Consider the following 19,828-nt stretch of genomic DNA (forward strand, 5'->3'; position numbering starts at 1 on the left):
AGGTTGAGTACATTTTCCCATAAAAGAGATTTAAATTAGTACAACGAGAGAATAAAATGCAACCAACTGCAGATTGTCATCATATTCACCCTTTCTGCATCTAATGCCCTTGGGCCTTTCTTCCCACAGATTCTGAGACTGGCCATGTAACTTGCTTTGGCATATGGGACCATATCAAGTGTGATACAGGGAGAAATTCGACAAGTGTTTGCTCACAGGGCTTGTCCTCTCTTGTGCTTTTGAAATGCAATTACCATGTGAAGTAGCTCAAGGCAATCATGACACATAAGTGAAGTTATCCAGTTAACCTAGCAGCTAAGTACAGCTATGTGAATGAGCTAGGCAAGTCCAGCTGAAGAATGACCAAGCTAAGCTCAGACAAGATTCCCAAAGCAAAGAATCATGAGCTGTTAAACAATTGTTTGAAGCCACTGAATTTTGGGATACTTTGTTATCTGGCAATAGCTAACTGATGTAACCCCAACCCTATACCTCATCTTGGCTAGCCCATTGTATAACCATGATAAAAACTGCAATCAGAAAATAGCCTTCTGTCTTTCTGAGGGAAAAATTATAGATAGCATAGTTTCTATTTTTCAGACTTATTCATATAAAATATTTTAACAAGGAATATTTTACAGATAACTGGGGAAATGTAATTTTCTAATATTCTTTTTTACTGACATTAATTATTAATGCTTTGCATTTTCTTTTCAAATGATGTTAATTGAAAATATTTCATTCAGAAAATGTATCACAATTTACAATGAATAAACAGACCTTTAAAAAAACAGGATGCAGTGCTATTTCTCCAACAGCTGATAAGCAACCACGGCAGGTTTCCACACATCTACTGGATTTTCCAAGAAAATGAGTTACCATAGCAACTCCAAAATCATATGATATACTTTTAGACTATTGCTAGTCACTAATGTTTCTTTAAATACGAATACATGTATACATATACCAATGCATGATTAAACACATTGATTCATGATAAATTAGGGTATAACATTTATAAACACTGCTGCTTTTTAAAATAAAAACAATATCCTGATCCAAACACTTTCAATCATTTCACCTGTAGAAGTAAGTATCTAGAAAGCCAGCTTTGCAATGGATCTCAGAGACCTAATATTATACAAAAACTCTACTGATCCTGCTATCTCCATGTCAGAGACTGAAAGTAGCTCTGGGAGGACCAGGAAAGAACAGCAAATAGAAATCCCTAATAAATACATGAAAACTCCGGACACGAATTCCTACTTAACAGCCATTAGTTAATGGAAAAGAAGAGGCAAGAACAGGTATAAATGTGGGGGGAAAAGCAAACCAGTACTTTAGTCTTACCTTGTTTTACTGCACTTCACTTTACTATGATTTTTGCACTTATTTCATATTTTATAAATTGAAGGTTTGTGGCAACCCTGTATCAAGTAAGTCTAACAGTGCCATTTTTCCAACAACATTTGTTCACTTTGTGTCTCTGTGTCACTTTATGGTAAATCTCTCAATATTTCAAATATTTCATTTTTTTTTTTTTTTGGTGATCTCTGATCAGTGATTTTTGATGTTACTACTGCAAAAAAGATTTTGTTTTACAAAAAGCACAGGTGATGATTAGCATTTTTTAACAATAAAGTTTTTTTTTTAATTAAGGTATGTGCATTGTTTTTTTTAAGACATAATGCTATTGCACACTTAATAGACTATAGTTTATTGTAAACATAACTTTTACATGCACTGGGAAACCAAAAAATCATGTGACCCACCTTATTGCATTATTCATTTACTGTGATGGTCTGGAAACAAACCCATACTTTTCCCTACTTTGACTCAATATCTAGTACTTTTCCACTTCAATCCTTTGCCCCTCACATCCCTCATACTCTTCCCCTACCTTGGGGTCCATAAAACTACCAGAGCCTTTGTTGTGGCTCCCTCAACAGTGAGATGACTCACCCCTCATGTCTACCCTGATCCACCTGACCTTTGATTTGTGTACCATACCACAGGGGAAAGTGGAACAGAGAGAGTCCATGTTTTCCCCTGTTTTAGCTTCTTGTTTATATCACTGTGGTAAGTGATGAAGGGCTTAACTCTTTCATTCTTTTCCCAGCTTCTCAGACACCTGACTCCCACCCTCAGCTGAGCTCCAGACACATGGCATTCACACCCTGTCAAAGTTTGCTCCAGTGTATCTTCAGGGCATCTTCTCCCTCAGCAACTTCCCCCATATCTCAGATTCAGCCACACTATACTTGCACTAGTCTTCACATTTATTCTTTCTTATTCCTTGCTCTGTTATGCCACTGTGTAACAGAAAAATAACTGATATTGCTAAAGAACAACGTACAAATCTTCCCATCTCAGTTATATTTACCTTTATGCTGCCCCACCTTGTAAGAGCTTTAACACAGTTTTGTGTAAAATATTAGGTTACACTGCAATTTATATGTCTATGTATTTCTTCTTTTAACAATGATTGAGCTCTTGTAAGCCAAGGGCTGAATCACATTTTTGTCTACATCCCTAGTTCCTAACTCAGGGCTTAGCACAAAATAAGGCACTTAAAAAAAAAACAAAAAACTCTAGATTCCTAAAGAATATTTTTAGATTTCATCATAACAGTGAATTAAATGTTGTGTTTGGTAATGTGTTGAAAAGACAGATGATAGGAATAGGGAGGAATACTTGATCTTGATTGCTTAAAACATTTGTGTGAAGCACAGCTGAACCTGAATTTATTTTTCTCAAAGATTGTTATATAAAATTATAGTTGTAACATTCCTATGAATTGATGTAATTGAAAAGCTACATAATGAAAAACCCTTCCTCTATACTTCAAAGAATTTCTATAATGCATGTGAGTGAGTTTTGAGTTTTATACATTAATTTTATGAATATTGTTGAAATAAAGCATGGTATTCATATAGCTTAGTCTTAGTCTAAAAGTATGGTGCTTTTCTTATTTTGTTGGTAAAATCATTAAAATTATAACTTTTATTCTCAAAAATAAAAAATAATTTTGACAAACTTTTGATTTTATGCAAAGCCTAGAATTATATTAAAAGAAAATGTAATCAACTCTATTTTATATTTTGTTTTTAAATTAAAACTATAAACATGAACTTTATTTTTAAATTCCTCCTCAGATGAACCTCTGTTACTCTTTCCTGATGTCAAATCCTATCCACTTGGTTCTTGGTCTCAAACCCCATACTTTTTTTTTTTCATTTTAAGATTTTCATATATTCTAATTTATTTTAATTTTTTTTCTCTCCTCATTCTCTGTATTTTGCTCTACTTATTCCACTTTTTCTCTCCACTGTTGTGTTCAATATCAAGATAATCAGTCACTTTTTGGAAAATCACACATGCTCATATAAGATGATATTTTTGTGTAAAAATGCTTATGTTTTAGAATGTTTTTTTTTTTAGGCAGTCTGATAATAAATTTTCTGTTACAATCTAAAATAGTTTTAAAGCTCAATCATATGGGAAAATACATTCTCTCTCACATTTGCCATTTCTGGTTTTTGCATGTGATTCTAACATTTTTTCTGTCACTTAGGTAATATTTACTGATCACAAAATGTAAAAACAGGAGTGTTCAAAAAAAAAAAAAAAACCCTGTTCTCAAAGTTTCAAGTTTAGGAAGTTAAAACTCCATGTCTGCAAGTTTTTTCTATAACCATGATAAGCACAACCTAAAACAAAGGACCTCAGCACCAGAGTTCTCCTGAGGCCTGAGGGATACCTTGAAGCTTAGTCACTCACCACAATCAGACCCCAGACTAGGTGACATCCAGTGGTAAACAAAACAAACATTATCTTAACAGCTTGAGAGTAAAGATTTAGCAGAAGAGATTGGAGATAAGAGAAGAAGGATATCAAGAAAGGGAAAGACATGTTCAGGTTGGCAAGCCATGAGAAAGTATGGTATTTACGGAAACAGAAAGGTCTGTTTTTTTTTCAGGCTCTTTTGTCTCTGTTTCTTTTGGGGTTGTGAGGCCCTTGGTATGTATGACAGGAACACTAAATGCAAGACTGAAAAGCAAATTAGAGAATCATTCAGCAGACTCTTCTCAAAGGGGTTTCTATAGGGTGAAGGGAATAAAAATGTTTTTCTTACCAGCAGTCTGTGATCTGGACTGCTTGTGCAAACTCGATGGTCAGAGTTAAAGAGAGAAGTGATCCCAGGCCAAGATGGGATATTTGTTGTAAGAGCACATCTCACAGCCCCTGTGTACTCCCCTGGACAACCAACCCCAGCAGCAGTGTAACAGCCTAACAGTCAAATAAGAATTAAACAATTAGTCTGACTTTTTTTGCCTGAATGGGTAAAACTAATTTTTTTCAAATTGATTTGAAATATATTGCCTTAGAGTAGGTCAGCTCAATTCTATATTGTGCTTTATCTGACAGCTCATTCTTTATTCACCCAGTAAATAATTTTTTAAGCTCTTACTATATGATAGTCTTTGTTTTCAATGCAGAGGCTCCAGTTAGGGATAAAACAAGCATAATTTACAAGGAAGCAAAGTAAATAAACAAAATAAATAAACAATTTTTTTTTTTTTTTTTTTTTTTTTTCAGAGATGGAGAGCGAAGGCATTACTAAGGAGTTACTTTAAAACTTGAAGGAAAAGAGGGAGTGAAATGTGTGGATACTGGGGAGAAGTGCATTCCAGGAGATGCAAGAGCCAGGAGCAATGCCCTGAATCATGAATGGGCCTGGCAAGTACAAGGGAACAGTAATAAGGCCAATCAGGATGAGGAGGAGGATAGCAGAGAGGAATACAGTGGAGAAAAGAAGGTAAAATTTTACCCTAAGTGATATTCAAACTCTCTGTGGAGTTTTGAGCAGGAATGGCATCACCTTGCCTTGCTAGGACAGCTTTGGCAAGGGTGTTGCACATAGCCTTAAAAGGGAACTAGGGCGAAAAGGAGGGAAAAGTAGGAGGCTATTAGATGATAATAAAGGCCAAAGATGACAATGGCTTAGAGACTTCAACTAAGGTTAAAGAAATGCAAGGGTTCAGAAAGGGCTATTTACATTATTATAGGTAGCCAACTTGAAGAATAAAGGAAGTTCAAAAGTCCAATTAAGTTACTACCCTGATAAAGTTCAGAAAAATTATCATGAGTCCCTTCCATGACAAGAATCTAAAAATATGTACTCTACTCCCTTATTTAGAAGTTATTTAGAAGGAGTTAGGCTGCAAGCGTTAAAATGCAGTTGGTAAAATGACAGAAGCTCTTCTCCTCTCCTTGTTTAAATAACCGTCAAATACAAAAATGGGACATGGAGTCATGGAAAGATCAGCCTGTCTTCCAAACTGATAGGTAATGAAGGCATCCAGAATCATAGAAATATTTTCCCTCCACAGGTTCACAGGATGTGAAGTGAAGAAGGAATAAAACAGGGACTCTGAAGCCAGACCAACTGGGCTGCATGACCCCACTAGCTGTGTGACTTGAGAAAGTCATATAACATTTCCTTTTAAATCATAACCCACTGCACAGGGCTGGTTGTGCTTATTAAACAAGTTAATATGGGAAACTATTAGAGCAAGTCCTGCAACATGGAAACAGCCATTTAAACATTAGTCAAAATTTTATCTTTCCTGAGGCTAAAGAGAAAAGCTTCATTGTTTAATTCATTATTTCTTCCAGAATTCAGCCTACTTTAGACCCCAGAAGAATACTATCCCTGAAGCACAGGCTGAGGGAGCAAAAGAGGAATTTAGCATTAGAGGTCAAAAATTCCTTGAAGTTAGAGATCTCACTGGAACAAACTACAGCATAGAGTTGCATAAAAATTTCCAAAATACACAGAACTGAGATTATCATTAAAGGAAAGTGTTTTAGACCAGTACTTTACACATAGTTAACACTCTATAACTGCTTGTTTAATAAATTATATTTTTCAATTTATGTATTTTATTTTACATATGTCTCCTTTAGACATTGATTTCATACAAAAACTCATTCTAGTCTCTTTTAAACACTAAAAAAAAATCTACTATAGTTTTTTTTTTTCCTTAAAATTTATAGAATGGGAGGTGATTTTATCAAATAAACAAAACTACTAATTTGATACATTTTCAAAAAATGTGACAAAAGTAGATCTTGTACTGGTTTTAAAATGAAGTAATTTTTTAAATGTGTTTGATTCTGACAGAAAACTGGAACTTTAATATTAGAGAAGTTGGAAACAAAATCTTTATTAGGAACCACGCATTCATGCCAATCTATCTATAGCTCTATAATGAAAACAAGTTTGGAACTGAAGTAGAAAGCATTTGTTTAAATTTTACATATCATTGTTTCAAAGTATTCCAACAAACAGTATATTTGTATTTTTATCTAAACTGTTATTTTTCTTTCCCATTCCCTGCGTGGTAAAGCAACATGTTGGATTATCTTTCAGAAGACAGTTAGAATGTCAGGTAGTTAAAACATTATTTTATATATATACAGATATATATACATATGTATATATATGCACACAAGACAATAGATTTTTACATCTATTGTCATTTAGAATTTTTTCATTTAAATTGATTTGTCCTACTTTAATCATCATTTTTGTCAAAAACAAATTACAGGATATTTAAATTTCCACAAATAGTTTGAAATTTGCATATTTATATTTATAATCAGAGATTCAAACTTTATACCTTCATATATTTTCTTTTGCACTGACAGCACAGCAACATATCCAAGTTAACAAAATTACATCATTCACACCAGAATTATATGCAAAAGTCTGAAGCATTACAGTAGTTTTTTTTTTAGCCTCTAATCAAATTTCATATACAGTTGAATCCTGAACAACATGGGTTTGAACTGTGCAGGTCCAGTTATTTGTGGATTTTTTTCAGTACATACATACTACAGTACTACATGATCTGAGGTATTCCAATCTGGAATATCCTGGTCAGCACAAATGGGGTAATGTGCCTAAGACCCCCTGCCTTCTCCTAAGGGACCGTAACCTTGCCTGAAATAATAGACTTTTTAGCTTCCTTTTTCCACCTTTTTTCTGCCTACACAAATTTTCCGTTTTTTACGACTCCTTGAAGCGCCCTTCTACTTGCTGGATGGGATGCTGCCTGACTGATGAATATGTGAATAAGAGCAATTAGATCTTCAAATCTACTCAGTTGAATTTTGCTTTTTAACAGAAAAAACTAATTTTCAGAAAAATTATTTTTATACTTTACTCATAACAAAATTGTTTAGAACGTTTATGTTACAGTCTAAAATATAGCTGAAACACATTTATAAAAATAAATTTGTAGCTAGAAAATTGTAAGAAAATCAAATCCTATTGTTCTCTTGAATAGTTTTTAAGACATTTCTCTGAATTTTTGTTGCTTTAATTTATTCAAAAGAGAAGCCTCTTTTGGACATTTATCAGAATAGACTTAATATCTATACAAAAATATATTTTTCCCAAACCTTAATCTGACCTTCAAATAATTTATTCTGGTGACTATACTTCAGTACTGTAGTTAACACACTTAAAGGTTAAAAATTAGCAGAAGCTTAGAGAAAGAAAAAGATATCAAATTTATACATAAAAAACTTGATTTTCACATACATTTTCATTTAAGATAATTTATTTAAACTGGTTTGTCCCACCTGAGTCATCATTCTCAGTCAAAAAAATTACAGGGTATTTAAATTTCCACAAATAGTTTGAAATTTGCATATTTATATTTATAATCGGAGATTCAAACTTTATTTACATTTTCACATATTTTCTTTTGCACTGAAGCATAGAAGTATATCTAAGTTAACAAATTACATCATTCACACCAGAACTATATGCAAAACTCTGACTCATTACAGTGCTTTTTTTAAGCCTCTAATCAAATTAGCAAATCTCATTTCACTTTAGCCCTATCTGCAAATAAATAACCAAATTATTGTTGAGAGGATTAACTTGTGGCAGGACAGTATGAGGAAGGGCTGTTGACCCACTTCTTGGTGAAACCGGTAAAAACTAAAAAATATAACCACTTTGGTCTTTGGCAATGGTCCTAAGGTTGATCAGCACATGAAGAACTATCTATTCAAGAAAATCAACAAAAATTTATTAAGAAAGTCAAGACTGTTTTTGAACCAGGAGCTCTCCCTCTCACTCTCCTCCCGACAGAGCGAGGTAAAGACACCACTCCAGACTGCTGCAGGCGAGAACACAGGACTCACTCTATCCCTGGAATTCAGATGGACTTTTGTCCATGGAGGCGCAGGATATCAGCATTTCTGTTACTGAAGCTAAGTTCTGGGGCCTATCCCAAACTACAGAGCTCTGGCTCATGTATTTTCCCTATGTGGAGAAACAGACTGTGAATGAAAAATACTGCAAACCATATCAGTAAACAAAGAATGCTGAAACCATCAAGTCATCAGTGGCTGCCGACACCCCCACCCCCACCCCTCCCCATGAAGACAAGCCTGCAGCCCAGCCCCTGCAGCTACTCACAATGGTGCTCTCTGAGGGGACTCAGAATAATAAAGGACAAAATAATGGCCCTAGATAGCTAGTTGCTTGTCAAAGGAATGAATTCAATGAGCCTAAATATTTGCTCCCTCCCATACATAGAAAAGCACTAAATCTTTAACTTGAGATGCCTGGTTTTCTTTAGATAACAAGTAATCTTTTATTGTTCCAACTACCTGGTCTTTGTTGTAAAGTTCCTAAATATCCTAGCTCCTCCCCTACCTCTTTGGAGCAATCCCTCAGAGCGATCTGAGAGGCTGTCATCCCGGGCTCAAAGGGGTTCTAGTCCTCAGAAATGTCCGCCAAATAAAACATAACTCTCAACTTTTAGGCTGTGCGTTTATTTCAGTCAACAAGACGTTACAATATAAAAGTTCCTAATCTCTTTCCAAAGGAACTGACTTCATTTGCAACAAAGTGTAAAGAAGTTCAAGCCTAAAGGTACTCAGTAACAGTGGAGGTTATGGTGAAAGAAAATCAGTTTTCAGAATATATTTTATGGAATAAAACAGATGGGAGGAGCCCTACTTGGGTCACAACAAAAATCAAACATTGACCTCAGAACCATTCCTTAAAAGAAGCCAGAATTTGACTGAATGGGTATACAGAGCAATTTATGCCCCAGGGCATTGTTGAAAACAATACCGTAACAGCTGGCAATTAGTGGAGTTTAACCCCTGGGTGTGACCAGGGATAAACAGAAAGAGAGTCCTACCAAAGCCAACTCAGGGTAACTGTCGCCTGCAAACCCAAATGCACCGTTCCCTGAGGAACTATGACAGAGGCTAAACAGTGTGTGTGGGTATGGGTGTGATGGAAGTGGGGCTGGAATAGATTTCACTAAATTAATTCAGTCAGTAACTAAACAAATAAACAAGCAAATAAAAATAATAACCCCAGAGAGGGAAGGGGACCAATATCCAGAGTTGCTTTACTATATTGTCTAAAATGTCCAGCTTCCAACAAAAAAATTATGACATACAAAATATACTGAAAAAACAGCAGCCAACAGAAACTGTGAGATACCACATGTCATATTGATCAGAAAAAGATTTTAAACTAACCAATATAAATATGTTTATAGAACTAAAGGAAGCCATGATTAATGGAATAAAGGAATGTGAAGGAAAAGCTGGGCTGGTCTAACAAGATAACTCACAGGTTTAGGAATGTGAAGGAGAGGCTGGGCTGGGCTAACAAGATAACTCACAAATCTAAGTATTGGAATACTGATCTGAGTTCTGCTAGACTAACTTGTAAATCTAAGTTAATTGGGGTTGGTTTGCTGTTTATGTTTTTTGCTAGCCAGCTGGATTTTCAAAGATACATATCTGGCTTTGGAATGTTGGTTTGCTGCCTCCCCACCTCCACTTTTGTGATGATAATGCTGCTAAAACTGTTCCATGCCTATTGGCCAAATACCCCAAGCTTGTACTTTACCCTATAAAACCTCATGCGCACGTCTTGGAGGTGCTCAGAGCTTCAGAGCAGAAGCCCCTCTGAGCCCGCCGGCATAATACATCTGAGTACTCCAACCCTCCGAGTGGTGCTTGTTTCTTGACTGGCCTGTCGTTTCCTTAACAGGAAGGCATGCCGACAATGTTGCATCAAATAGAGAATACCAATAAAGCGATAAGAATGATAAAAAGAAACCACATACAAATTATCTTGTTGAAAAGTTACCGTAACAGAAATTTTGAAAATTCACTAGAGAGGCAAAAGAGTATATTTGAACTAAGAAAGAGCAACTATACTTTGAGATAGATTAATAGAAATTAGGCAAGCTGAGGAAAAGAGGAGTCTCAGAAATGCTGGACACCAATGAAGAATACCAACATGCTCATAACAGGACCATCAGAAAGAAGAGAGGTGGGGGAGGGGTTGGAACCCTGAAGAAATAATAGCTGAAAAGTCCCCAAATTTAGTGGAAAATGATAACCCACATACCTAGGAAGCTCAATCAACTCCAAATAAGGTAAGCACAAAGAAACCTACAAAGGGTTATGACACAGGAAAAATGCTGAAAGTCAAAAACAAGAAGAAATCTTTAAAATCTTTATAATTTCTTCACAAAACTCTTTGCCTTCAAAAGATCATGTGTCTGGAGTCAAAAGGTTTGATTCATGTCTGAATTTGCCACTTATGAACAAGATGAGCTTTAGCGATTACTCAGCATCTTTGAGTCCCAATTTCCTCACTTACAAAATAGAGTTAATATTTTAAACAAACTTAAAATTGTTCTTAAGCTCAATGCAGAAATATATATTGAAAGACTTTTGAAAAGAATAAATGTCCTAAGCAAATATAAAATGTTTTTTTTTTTCTTTTGATTTTAAGTGAAAATGTGGGAATTTTTAACTAAGCATCTAGATTATGCCAATTCACCCTCTGGAATTGCTTCACTGTATAAACACAACCTAAAGTAGATAACTGACAGAAATAAAGAGGCCTTTTTCTGCACTATAAAAACAATTATTCTTTTTAAAAAGACACAATTTGTACAGGCAAAGAAAATACATTAGTGATAGTTGAACAAGCACTAGTTCAATAAGCTCTAACTCAAGCACTTAAGGACTTGAGTATTTTACTATTACCAGTGCAATTATAAAATATGCCAGGGGCTTCTAAAAAGTCATGCTTATACTCATGTTGATCAATTTCTTTTAAAGCAAAGCATATCTCTGTCTCTTTTTTTATATAAAACTAGTAAGAAAAAGAAACGGTATTTTGAATAAATAAAATTTATATTGATAATACTTTGATATGAACTTACTATTATCTATATAATATAATAATGACGTGCTGTCACCTATATTTTATATATATCTGAAAATTTGTGACAGAAGTGACATATGTGAAGAGACATAGATTCATGGAAATTAACTAGGTTATGGTTTTTTAGAAACTGGTGGAAATCAGCATTCTGTTTCAGCAAAGTAGCCAAATGCTTATAGAGATGATTTCAATTTTAAGACACAGTTAGTTTAGTTTCAATTATGATAATTCCTGAGAATAATGTACCAGATAGCAATGCTTGTAAGCAAAGTGAATAAAAGGAGCAGGGATTTAAATAAGGCTGAAGGGGTAAAATTTTTCCTCATATAAAAAAGAAATTTGAAGGTAGGCTGTCCCAAATATTCAAATAAGCCTCTTTAGACATCATCTAGACTCTACATTTTTCTTTCTGTCTTTGTCTCCAGTATTTTTTGTTCCATGGCTGCAGGTTAACTCCAGATCCTAGTATGATGAATGATGAAGACACTCAGAAGCAGGAATGGGGTGGAGTCAAAAGCAAATGGGACTTTTATCTCATTTATCAATGAGAGTAAGAAAAATATTCCAGCTGACTTTCCTTTACAGGTCCACCTAATATGTCAGAACTGGAACCATGGCCAACTTTAGGTGCAACTCAGCAGAAAATATAGTTAGTCTTATATTTTTGCCTTAATATTTAAAGATTAGCCATTGAGAATTATGTGGGAATAGCTAGCTCTTGGATTATCTAACCAATAATGTTCAGCAAAAGTATTGTGACAGAAGAAACTGTTGGGTAATTTCAAAATGTGTGTGTGTGTATAAAATGTATAAATTATATACAGCTTTATTATAGATAGCATAATACTCTTATGTAATTTAAATATGTATGAAAGTTACATACATGTATATATATGTATATATAAAAGATTCATTCATGAGGAATAAGTTTTAAATATTCCAGTGAATGAGAGAACCTTTCAGCGCACTTTTCAGTCCACAACTAATTTATGTATGAAACTTCCTTCTAAGTTATCATTTTTCCAATAACATTAAATAACTGTGCTGCTACAAAAAAATAATAAAGCCTGATTTTGGTATTAATCTACAAAAAATATGTGACTTAACATTCTTTACTATAGTAGAATTGTTTCCAAGCAAAAATTTCAACTACCGTTCTTGACAAAAAGTTTCTGCCACCAACTCAAAGACTACATAATAATTTTTGGTCTGTTCATGAATGTCCAGTTCTTTTATCCTAAGAATATTTTCACTTTTTCACTTTTTGAGCCCAAGCATAACTACGTGCCTTCTTTGACCCATCGCCATATGACCTGTACTAGAAGGAGAATTCTTTCCAGGTCCAGTTGAAGTAGGACTTGCCCATGTTAGTTTTCACCAATAGAAAGTGAGTGGAAGTGATAAACTCAGTATCTGATTGGAAGTTGTAAGAGCTGTCACATAAACTACCCTATTTCTCTTTTCATTTCTCTAGATAAATATATGAAATACAAATTCATTTATGTACTTAATGTCAGTAATCTTACGTTCTCAATACTTGTTTCTATATAATTTAAGAGAATGTAGAATTATGGGCTTCTAAATCATTATGAAGGTATTACTTTGTTCCTTGGAGTAAACTTATATACTTCTTGGAAAATTATATTTAATTATTGCTTAGGCAATTGTATTAATTCATTTACTAATATTGATAAATACTGAGATAAAACTACATATGCTATGTTATTAAAAATTATAAACATTTAAAAATAAATCTAAACATTTATAAGAACAATAAAAGGAAGAAGGAAACAAACAAAAGATATAAAGTGAGAGTAACAATAAAACCTTCATTTTTAAATTTTTTTTGATGCATTGATCAGATGCATGTAATATGCTCAAGTGAATTACATATATTTTACACAGATATGCTGTGTAAAATCTTGACTAACTAAAACTAAGTTTTAGCAAGTATAATTAAGTTTATAGCAAGTATAATTTTATAAATTTGAATAAAAATGATCTACCCAAAGTAGCAAGTATCTTTACAAAAATCATATGTATCAGGAAGAAACAGCCAGCATTGTTTTTTTCTTTTTCTATTGCAAGAGCATTTGTCCCTCTCAAGTTGTTCAACCAGAATAAATTTTAAGTAATATATATATAAAACTACATAGTTCCTTTCAAGCAATATCTTTTATTTCATAGGAAAGTAATTGTGAGGTTCAGTAAAACTTCAACGATGTTGAACAATGTAATGGTGTAACTCATCACATAATCCCTTTTGTTTTTCATTTACATTTGAAAGTGCAACATCTTGGATTCTTCTGCCAGTTCTCATTCAATTAGAAAATTTTGCCCAGGGAAGCATGATGATGATCATAAAAGTAATTATTATAGCAAATGTCTAACCTCAGAGTTACATTTAATGAGATGTTTCTGATTTGTATCAATCCTTTATTTGCCTTAGAAAATAGGATTTTTTGGTAGTTATGATGAGTTGCAAATTTCGTTCAGCATTTTACTCTGAAAAGTTCTTTGCTCCACATTTATTCTAAAATTTGTCTAGGGAACAATATGTTGATGATTAAGAATATAATATATGGGTTTGGGGAAGAGAGAATGATTATAACAGGTCTCATTTGTAACAAAAGTAAATAACCTATGAAAGTTCAACTAAATCGACAGCTAATTGTAATATATTCATCTTATAATGAGTAAATGCAATTCTTTGCAATAGTAACTAGTCATCTGTGCACTATTATAAATTAGTTACAACCATAAATCTAGCAACTTTGTGGTTCTTATTGATTTTACCTACTGATAGATTTGTAGCCCGACTGTAATCTACTTAGTCATAGTCACTGCTTCGATATTGCAGTAAAACAACTTATATGATGCAAAATTCTTTTATTTCTTAAAACTTGAAACATGAATATTGTTGCCTTATTAGAAAAAGCTATAGAACAAAAATATAGAAAAATAATAAATACAGTTAAGATACCTCATATACTACTTAATAGCATTACTGCTAATGAGAATCTCTGGAAGCTTGATTATTCTTTTAAATCACTCTTGTTTGAGTGTAGAGTTTTTAAGGTATGAGACTAAATCATGTTTAAAATTAAAAGTTAAAAACCAACGTATGTTTCTATGTAGTATTCTACTTCAGTAGTTTTTGTATTTTGTTGTGTTTTTTTTTCTCCCATGAATCTAACTACTATTTACTTAGTTATAGGCCCAATTGTTTATCTCAGTGATAAATGTAATTGTACCACACATTTCACTTTCACCCTTTTCCCTGGTATCATAGAGATAATCATCTTTTCAAAGGAAGCCTACCTAGATGCAATTCTTTAACAAACATGGAATAAAATTGTTATATGTTATTTATTTCAGAGTTTCTCCTTGATTTTGTTTGATTGTTTTCTGACTTTATTTCAAAGGTAAAATAAAAATTAAAGTAAGAAGAATTGAAATTATGTTACTGAGTAATGAAGATAGGGGCATAGTTTCAACATGAGCTTCAGCAATTTTCTCTCTTCTGTGTTTAACATGTTTTTATGACCAGCATCTTATCCATAACTGAGTAGCCTCCACAGCTATAAAACCTATCTTTTGTATTTGTACAATGTGTCCTCTTCTTACAGATTGGTTCATGGGTTTGAAAATAAGCCTATAGCCACTATATAGTATTAAAAGTCAAACAGCAATACAATACAATACAAGAGCAAAACTTCCTCTCTATTTTTCTTGTTACCTTCTTATCCACCATGATTTTTACACCTCACAGATATGACCAGAGATCTTGTTCATCCAGACAGATGGAGTTAAACTTATTTAATCTTTCAATAGTTTTTGTTGGGTACATTTCATGGTCCCAACAACAAATGGAATATTTATCACCAAACCTAAAGTATCTGCTATAATCTCAGTGGAGGAGTCAGGTACATGAATAATAATAGTGTCTCTATGCTTTAATGATTTAATAAAACAGCTGTAGAAGAAGAATGCATAAAATGTGGTAGTGAACAAAGGGGTGCAGGATTTAGTCTTCTTGTTTAAAAAGGGAAAAGCTTCACAGATGATATTTAACTGCATGTTGAATGATGATTAGGAGTTTACCAGATTGCAAAGGTAGTGATGGATGATTATTGAGGCAGAGAGATTAACGCATGCAAAGCTATAAAGGTATAAAATTATATAGCTTTATCTTGCCCAACACTCAGCCTTCCCTGATGAATACAGTACTTGTGGCCTCATCTTAGGCAGCTGGCACTTCTCTAACCCTTGACTCTGCACCTTTTGACCGCTCTGACTAATGAAATATGGGATGAGACAACAGTGCTAATGCTAAGAGGCATCATATGTTTTTAATCATTTTCATATGCTGCCCATGAAAAGACTATACTTTGGCTGCCTGTTAGTTGAAAGAAGAAGCAGACATACAGAGAAAATCCAGACCTGAAAAACTGCAGCCTAGAGTAGAAGTGCCCATGTCAACCCATAAATTCATACATGAGAAATACATGTTTATGGTTGTAAGTTACTGAAGTTGGAGGTATTATTTTATGCAATAAAACCATATTAGTGCAGCACAAGTAAATATAGAAAAGAAGTTCAGAAAAAACACTGAAGTGATGGGTTTTTATATGTAAGGAGATCATACATAGAAGGTAAACTCTCAGTTACCTAAGAATCAAATCAAAAGGCCTTTGAATGGCCATAATGAGGTGTTCAGGCCTCATTTTTCAGGCAATGGGAAGCAACAGGAGACTTTTCAAGCACTGTAGTTAAAATTAACCTAATCTTAAAATATTACACTGACAGAATAGCAGGGATAAATTAAAGGGATAAAGAAGTGCAGAAAGTTTAGTGACGAAGATTGGGAATGACGCTGTGGAAAGTATTCAGCAAGAGAGTTTGAAATGAGGAACTGAAGCATGATGATGTAGGAGCCAAGTTTAAGAAAACATAGGGAAGGGATTTCACAGGACAAAAAGAATGAATAGATGTGGTGGTATGAGGAAGCAGTGACCTCAGAAATTTTCTTGCTGCATTTTTGGTTCTTGGTCAGCCATCATCTGTGTTTTTGATGTTCCTTTTAGAGTGAGCAGGAATTGAGGTGAAGAGCCAGGTGCCGAACTCCTGAAGGAATTTAAGTAATTTGAGAATTAGTAGCTATTAGAATGTAGAAATATAATAGCATAATGAAAAAATCTGATCCTCAGTTGGAGGGGTTTTTCATAAAAGAGAAATAAAGCTGATTGGAAAGTGTTGTAAAGGGGCAGAAGAATCTTTTTAATAATGTTATCTGCAGGATATGGATGCATAGGGCAGAATCGTCCATTTCTAGAGAGTGGTGAGAATTTCAGATAGGATAAATTGTTGGAGAGTATAAATAATCTAGGAAAAGTTTAAGTATGTTGAGATATTTATTGACAACTGAATATATATGTTAAATATGTAAGTGAGAGAATTAGACACTAATTCAGAAGATGGATGATAGTCTATAGCAGTGGTTCTCAACCAAGTGAGTCTGGCCATCCATGGGACAGTTGGCAATGTCTGGAGGCACTTCTGGTTTTCATAGCCAGGGGCAAAGTACAGGAGGATGTGCTATTGCCATCTGGTGAATAGAAGCCAAGGATCCTGATAAATATTGTACAAAGTACAGGGCATTCTACCTCAAGAAAATAATTATGTGGCCCAAAATATCAATAGTGCTGACAATGAGAAAATATGGAGTCAATGTGGGGGCAGTGAATGAAAGTCCACACAGAAAGAAGTGATCTGAGAGACTGAAGCAAAGAGAGAATAGAATGAAAAGCCTCAAAAGAACTGTTCTTTTTGGCCCTTGCTCACCTTACATTAATTCTAATTTATGTTGTTTTCTGAAGCACATGAGAAAACTTTGTCTGTTGTAAGTTTTTAATAAGTGCTTTAAAAATTATGCTTCCACCCTAAAAGAGAGAGAGCGTAACTCCCCATTCCTTAAGTGTGGGCTGTGCATAGGACTTCCTTCCAAAAAGCACAGTGTAGAAAGGATAACTCTCTAGAGTAACTTCATGTGGACAAACCTGACAACGACCACTCCAACCAGGTGTCCAAGGTCAACATGAACAGAGATAAATCATGTTAATAGTATATACTATTTTTCAAATGTGATGAAAATTGAACTTCATCTTTGTCCTCTTCCTCTAAAAACCTCATAACCCCAGCCTAAGCATGAGAAAAATATCAGACAAATTCCAATAGAAGGGCACCTTACAATACACCTGATTAGCACTCCTCAAAACTATCAAGGTCATCCAAAACCAGGAAAGTTAGAGAAAATGTCACAGACAAGAGGAGCTTAAGAAGACATGACAACAAAATGTTAATCTAGTAACCTGGATGGAAACTTGGAATAAAAAAGGACATTAGATAAAAATTAAGGAATCCCATGTAATCTATAGATTTTAGCTAACAATATTAATATATCAGTATTGGTTCGTTAATTGTAACAAATACACGATACTAAGGTAAGAAGTTAATAATAGAAGAAACCGTGTGTAGAGGGAAGGGGCATATAGGAACTCTGTACTATCTTTCTATAAATCAAACTTTCAAAAATGGAGTCTACTAATAAAACCTATTTGAACAAATGAAGAGTATTTAACCAAAAACATGATAATGATAAATGTAGTCTACGCTAAAATTTGATAAACATACTGAAAGCTGAAAAAAGTTCTTTTGAAGTTATTTAGTTTACTTAGAAAGTAACATTCAGTAATGAGATACTTTATTTTTATCCCTTTCCATGTGTTCTTTGGATAAAAACGCCAATGCATAGCAACAGCAAAATGTATTAAATATGTACCTATACAATAGAAATGAAAACTTTTTTTCAAATACTGAAGTATGAATCATTAGTCTACTAGATTCTAGTCAAGAGTAAGTCTGTACCTAACTTAGATGACAGCTTCATTCCCAAAACAAGAAAATGAAAAGGTTATATTCAAAAGATAAATCTTCTTTGATGACAAGAAGATTTTTCTAATGGCTCTTTTCTACTAAGACAGTTATGTGAATATTAATTTTGCCATGTTACAACTTGGAATAGGCAAAATTTTGTACACAATTTTATTTTATTTTTTGCCCAAGCCAATTAAGATTTTAATCACATTTGATAAACAAGCCTACATGTTTTTTTGAATTTTGAACTCTTCTTAATACATAAAACAAACTTAATCTATAGGAGCAAATCTATAATTATATTACCACAGAAATAATGTACACAAAGTAACACAATATAATTTTATCTTAAAGTGCACTTAATATGTTTACCCACATACTTTAAATTATTCATCATTAATAAGTAGTCTATAATCTCTTTTTTCTAGCATTGCTTTTTGTTATTGACATATGATATTGTACAACTTTAAGGTGTGCAGCATAATAGTTTTATACACACACACACACACACACATATATATAGCCAAATGATTACTACAATAACATTTAATTTAGATTCCACATAAAGTGAGTCCATATGTATTTGTCTCCCTCTGCCTGACTTCTTTCACTTAACATAATACCCTCAAGTTTCACCTATGTTGTCAAAAATGACACGATTTCCTTCTTCTTTAAGACTAAAACATATATATGTGTATCTGTTTATATATATGCTATGTTTTCTTTATCCGTTCATATATTGATGAGTACTTAGGTTGTTTCCACGTTTTGGCTATTGTAAATAACACTGCAATGAACATGGGGATGCAGATTTCTCTTCCAGATAATGATTTCATTTCCTTTGTATATATACCCAGAAATGGCATTGCTGGACCATATGGTAGTTCTACTTTTAATTTTTTGAGGAAACCTCCATAATGCTTTCCGTAGTGGCTGCACTAATTTACATTCCCACCAACAGTGCACAAGTATTCCCTTTTACATCACTCTTCACACTTGTTATCCCTTATCTTTTTGAGAATAGCCATTTTCTCAGGTGTGAGGTCATTGTAGTTTTGATTTGCATCTCCCTGATTAGTGATGTGGAACACCTTTTCATGTACCTGTTAGCCAATTGAATATCCTAAATGTAAAATGTAAAGTTCATAAAACTTCAAGGAGAATATGTAGGAGGAAATCTGTGTAAGTCTGTTTGGTTTTTTAGACACAACACAAAAAGCACAATCTGTGAAAGAAAAAATTGATAAGTTCGATTCTAATAAAATTAAAAATGCTTGCTCTGTGTAAGATGTTATTACGAGAATCAGAAGACAAGACACAGCATAGGTGAAATATGTGCAAACCACGTATCTGAAAATATAATTGTATCCAAACCATACAAGGAACTCCTTAAAATCAACAACAAGAAAACAACTCAATTAAAAATTGGGAAATATATTTGAACAGATACTCCATGGAAAAAACTGTGCAAGTGTCAAAAATATGAAAAGATGCTCAACATCATTTGTCATTAGAAAAATTTAAATTAAAACAACAATGGCATACCACTACCATCTATTACAATAGCTAAAACCCCAAATTGGACAAAATCAATTTCAG

Source organism: Camelus bactrianus, chromosome 1 (genome assembly GCF_048773025.1).
Source record: "Camelus bactrianus isolate YW-2024 breed Bactrian camel chromosome 1, ASM4877302v1, whole genome shotgun sequence".
In the NCBI taxonomy this organism is placed as follows: domain Eukaryota; kingdom Metazoa; phylum Chordata; class Mammalia; order Artiodactyla; family Camelidae; genus Camelus; species Camelus bactrianus.